Here is a 6,000-nt window from a genome sequence, read left to right as displayed (position 1 = left end):
CAGCACTCAATAAATATGATTGAATAAATATCATTGATTGATTGATTAAATGGGCAACTATTGGAGGTCCTGAGGAGTATAGAGACACATGCAGAAGGACATTAAAGAATCAATCAATCAATAATAGTATTACACGCTTACTGTGTACAGAGCACTGTATTAAGTGCTTGGAAGAGTATAATATGACAATATAACAGACATATTCCCTCCCCACCACAAGCTTACAGTCTAGAGGGGGACACAGGTATTTATATTAATAAATAAGTTACAGATGTGAACGTAAGTGCCGGGGTCTGGAAGGGGGGATAATAATAATGATGGTATTTGTTAAGCGCTTACTATGTGTGAAGCACTGTTTTAAGCACTGGGGGGATACAAGGTGATTAGTTTGTCCCACATGGGGCTCACAGTCTTAATCCCTGTTTTACAGATGAGGTAACTGAGGCACAGAGAAGTTAAGTGACTTGCCCAAAGTCGCACAGCAGACAAGTGGTGGAGCTGGGATTAGAACCCATGACCTCCGACTCCCAAGTCTGTACTCTTTCCACTGAGCCCCGGTAAAGGGAGCAAATCAGGGTGACATAGAAGGGAGTGGAAGAAAAGGAAAAGAGGACTTAGGGAAGGCATCTTGGAGGAGATATGCCTACAGTGAGGCTTTGAAGCAGGGCAGAGTACTTTGTCAGAGATGAGGAAGGAGGGTGCCTACTATGTGCAGAACACTGTACTGAGTGCTCGGGAGAGTATAATATAGCAGAGTTAGTAGACATGATCCCTGCCCACAGCCAGGAGCAATAAAACAAGAAAACATTAAGGCAGCCTAAAGGACAAGCTCGGCTCCTCTTGCTGCTTTACAATCCTACCTCCCAACTCCTCCACACACTTCAGAGACTTTAGCACCATTTAAACAATGAAAAATTATCAAGGCAGTGGGATGGAGTATGGACTGGAGAGGGGAGAGACTTAAGACAAGACATCAGTGAGGAGACTGATGCCGTGGTCAAGCAGGGATTTTGCAGGTGCCTGGACCAGTGGGGTGACTATTTAGATGGAGAAGAAGAGGAGAATCGGGAATTATCGTGGAGGAAGGACCCACAGGATTTGCCTACACCTGAAACTAACTGGCTTTGTTTACCAGTCGAAAGAGAGGGAGGTGTCAAAGTTAAAAATCCTGGTTCAGAAAAGTATCAGAAGCCTCCAGGCAGAAAGGGCACAGGCCTGGGAATTAGAAGGACCTGGGTTCTAATCCCAGCTCTGTCACTTGTCTGCTGTGTGACCTTGGGCAAGTTGTTTCACTTCTCTAACCCTCAGTAACCTCACCTGCAAAATGGCGATTAAGACTGTGAGCCCCATGTGGCCTGTCCAACCAGATGAGCTTGTATCTTCCCCAGCGTTTAGTACAGTGCCTGGCACATAACAAATAACGTTAAAAGAAAAAAAGCTTTGATGAAAGGCCTAGGACCAAGAAGGGGAAGAGTGCCTGGCCCAATGTCTCGAGAAGCAGTATAGGCTGGTGGAAGAAGCAGGGGCCTGGGAGTCAGAGGACCTGGATTCTAATGCCGCCTCCACCATTTGTCTGATCTGTGACCTTGGGCCAGTCACTTAGCTTCTCTGTGCCTTAGGTACTTCATCTGTTAAGTGGGGATTAAAATCATGAGCTCTATGTGGGGCAGGGACTCTGTCCAACCTGATTATCCTACCCAAGCCTGACACATAATAAGTGCTTAACAAATAGCATGAAAAAAAGAGGATGGAAATCCAAACCATTGAGTAGGTGAGCCTTTCTGTTTCTCTATAGGTTGACCAGGTGCTAATGAAACACTAAAAGTCATCTTATGGAAAATAATTTAGCCAGGTGTCCCCGGGACTCATTAATATGTTATAATTTTGACAACAATGAGCCTTGAATAAACCCATTCTCCTATGAACAACAAATAACAGGGTTCCCTGCCAACTGCTGACAAAGCATTCCTTCCTGTATGGGTGCCAGTTGGACTTTATAAATGACTTTAATTTACAGTGCATTACGTTTCTATGTATTTCCTGCCTCTAAATCCCCATGCAATATTTTGTATCCATTCCCTTGATAGTTCAACTGTCTTTAACCTTTTTGTTCCAGAGAGTTTCTTGTAACATCATCTGACAATATCTTTCCGAGTCTTCCAAATAAATCTATAGGTACCTGCTCTCTCTATGTTGGGGCTGCCCGCTACATAACCTTTATGTCTCCATTGATATCAATTATATTTGTTTTATGCAAATAGTGTGCCAGAAAGAGAATATCCCAGCTCAGCTTTATTTCTTTTCAGAAATGAGAAATGGGAGTGCTATGGAGGTCAGAGTTCTTGAAAAAATGATGTGTTGGGGCCGTGGTACATACTCCCAGATCAAGTCAGAGTTTGCAGTAGTTTGAGGCTGTGTGGTCTGGGAGCCAGAGAACGTGGGTTCTGATTCCGACTCTGCCACTTGCCTGCTGTGTGATCTTGGGTAAGTCACAGAGGCAGAGGACCTGGGTTCTGATTCTGACTCTGCCACTTTCATTCATTCATTCAATTCATTCAATCATATTTATTGAGTGCTTACTGTGTGCAGAGCACTGTACTAGGCACTTGCCTGCTGAGTGATCTTGGACAAGTCACTTCATTTCTCTGTGCCTCCATTTCCTCATCTGTAAAATGGGGATGCAATACCCTTCTCTCCCTCCTACTTTGACTGCGAGCCCCATGTGGGACAGGGACTGTGTCCAACCTGATTATTTTGTATCCACACCAGCACTTAGTACAAGCTCCGCCAATTGCCAGCTGTATGACTTTGGGCAAGTCACTTAACTTCTCTGTGCCTCAGTTACCTCATCTGTAAAATGGGGATTAAGACTGTGAGCCCCATGTGGGACAACAACCTGATCACCTTGTAATCTCTCCAGCACTTAGAACAGTGCTTTGCACATAGTAAGTGCTTAATAAATGCCATCATTATTATTATTATTAGTAGTAGTAAGTGCTTCATAAACAACAACAGAAGAAAGCAGATAAGTATGGGGAAGAGAGCTGATTGAGTGCCTTGAAGTCAAGTTAGGGGTTTCTGTTGGATGCAGAGAGGAATAGGCAAATTTGGAGGTTTTTGGGGAGTGAAAAATGTGGACGGATTGACTTTTTAGAAAAATGTTCCAGGTAGGAGAGTGACATGTGGACTTGAGAGGAGAGAGACTGGAGGCAGGGAGGTCAGTGAAGAGGCTGATGCAGTAGAAGGGAAAGGATATGCCGAGTGCTTAGACGAGCATGGTAGCAGGTAGGGTGAAGAGGAAGCAGTGGATTTGGGAGATTAATCAATCAGCCAATCAATGGTATTTATTGAGTGCTTACCATGTGCAAAACACTGGACTAAGTGCTTGGGAGAGTGCAGTACAACAGAGATGGTAGATATGTTCCTTGCTCACAACAAGCTTAGTCTAGAGGAGATTTTGTGAAGATAGAACCAATCAATCAATCGTATTTAGTGAGCGCTTAGTGTGGGTACAGCATTGAACTAAGTATTTGGACAAGTTCAGTGTAACAGAGTTGGTAGACATGTCCAACAGGATTATTGACTAATGGAATATTCAGATTGAAAGAGAGGAGTTGAGGATAATGTCAAGAATAACAGGCTTGAGAGATGGGGAAGGTGGTGGTGTTATCAACTGTGATAGGAAAGTTAGGTGGCAAGGATTTGAGGGGAAGATGAGGAGTCAAGTTTTGGAAATCAGTCAATCAATCAATGGCATTTTTTGAGCACTTACTGTGTGAAGTCACTGTACTAAGCCCTTGGGAGAGTTGGTAGACACGTTCCCTGTCCACAGTGAGCTTACAGTCCAGAAGTTTGAGATGTTTGGTTAAGTGTTCTGGAGTAAGGAGGAAATGCAAGATTCCAGAGAAGGAGAGAGGTCAGGGATAGCAAAGTAGATTTGGGAATGACTTGCACAGAGGTGGTAGTTGAAGCTACGGAAGTTAATGATAACTCTCCAAAGAGAGTGAATGTACACTGAAAATCAGCAAGAAGCAGCATTACCTAGTGGAAAGAGCATGGGTCTGGGAGTCAGAGGACCTGGGTTCTAATCATGGCTCCTCCAGTTGCCTGCTGTGTGACCTTGGGCAAGTCACTATGGCTCTAGGACTATGAGCCCTATTTCAGGACAGGGACTGTGTCCAACCTGATTATCTTGCATCTACCCCAGCACTTAGTAGAGTGCCTGGCAAATAGTAAGTGCTTAGCAATACTACAATGATTACTATTGTTATTATTATTATTATTATCAAAAAGAAAAGGACATCCAGAATAAAGCATTAATAATAATAATAATAATAATAATAATAATAATAATAATAATAATAATAATGGTTTTTGTTAAGTGCTTGCTATGAGTCAAGCACTGAGGTAGATACAAGCTAATCAGGCTGGACACAGTCCCTGTCCCACATGGGGCTCAAACTCTTAATCCCAATTTTACAGATGAGATAACTGAGGTCCAGTGAAGTTAAGTGATTTGCCAAGATCACCCAGCAGACAAGTAACAGAGTTGGGGTTAGAACTCAGGCCCTTCTGACTCCCAGGCCCATTAAGGACATTTACCATTCCCAGCTGGCAGACTAAGTGGCATCCACCACTTCTTTATCCTCATCTTGGGGTGGACTATGACTCTTCTGAAAGACAACGATGGAGGTGCCAAGGCTGGCACATTGTCATCCCCCTCTCCAAGCTCAGCTTCCTACTTTGTTCTCCTAAGCGGAGAAATTCATGCAGGGAGATGCAAGTCCATAGCTCAGAGTACAGAGCAGCCTTTCATTAGTGTTCTCAAGAGAACTTCAAGGTGGCCAAATATGGGGGTATGAAGATGAATGCCTGGGTAGCATCTGGGAGAAAATTTCTAATGATTTGTAATTTACTCGTCCCTTAAGGGACAGTGCGTGTGTGTGTGTGTGTGTGTGTGTGTGTGTTTGTGTCTGTGTGAGTTGGCGTGTGAAGTTGTATATATAGGTGTGTTTCTGTGTGTGTAATTGCATAAATGTTTGTGAACATGCGCATGTGAATATACGTGTGGGTATACTTGCATGTCTATGTTGTATCTCTTTATGTTTGTGTGAGACTGTGTTGGTGTGTGATCGTGTATGTGCCCATGGGGATGTGTAACTGTGCATTTGTGATTGTAAGCGTGTGTGTGTTTGTGTGTGTGTGTGTGTGTGTGTGTGTGTGTGTGTGCGTGATTGGATGTGCCAGTTAATGTGTGGGCTTGAGTGTGTATTGAGGGTTTGTTTAATAGATCCCAGTACTTAGAACAGTTCCTGGCACATAGTAAGTGCTTAACAAATACCCTTTAAAAGCATCATTGTTATCTATCTATCTTCCTATCCCTCTCTCTGTCTTCATCCATCTCTCTCTCTTTCTCTCTCTTTGATTATGAAGCCAACCACTTTGGAAGAGGCATGGGTGCTGAAATCATCGAGTTTGCTGAGAAATGCCTCTGTTACTCCACCTGGGCTCTCCAGAGCCCCTGGAATTTATAAAGGCACCATTAGAGTTCATGAGAAAGCTCGCTCTTTTAATTAAGTGTCCTGGGACTGTCGGCTTCGGTAAATAGTGTGGAGGGGACAGAATTTATCAATGGGGATGGAATGGCAGCAGCATCTCAACAGCAGCATTGCTGGTCTCGGTAGGAAGCCGTGCACATATGGTGGCGCTTGGAATGGGCCAGTCCTCTGGGGCCATCTGGCTTTAATGATCTCAGCCCCGAACCGTGACGCTCAGAATGCAACCAGGTGATGGAATGGTTCCAAGATGCATTGGCGGCGAAGGAGTCTAATTATAAACATCGCTTCTGTTGCCACTTCTGATGACACAGATACACTAAGTTGTGTTTCCTGCAGTTCATAGTCTTTCCCCAGACAGGATGTGCCTGCAAAACATCCTCCAGCTCCAGTGACCAGCACTTGTGCCTTTCCTTAAATGGAAAACCTCTTCTGTTCGAAGCAG

Source organism: Tachyglossus aculeatus, chromosome 11 (assembly GCF_015852505.1).
Source record: "Tachyglossus aculeatus isolate mTacAcu1 chromosome 11, mTacAcu1.pri, whole genome shotgun sequence".
In the NCBI taxonomy this organism is placed as follows: domain Eukaryota; kingdom Metazoa; phylum Chordata; class Mammalia; order Monotremata; family Tachyglossidae; genus Tachyglossus; species Tachyglossus aculeatus.
The sequence above is the reverse complement of the archived record's forward strand: the minus strand, read 5'-3'. Positions refer to the sequence as shown.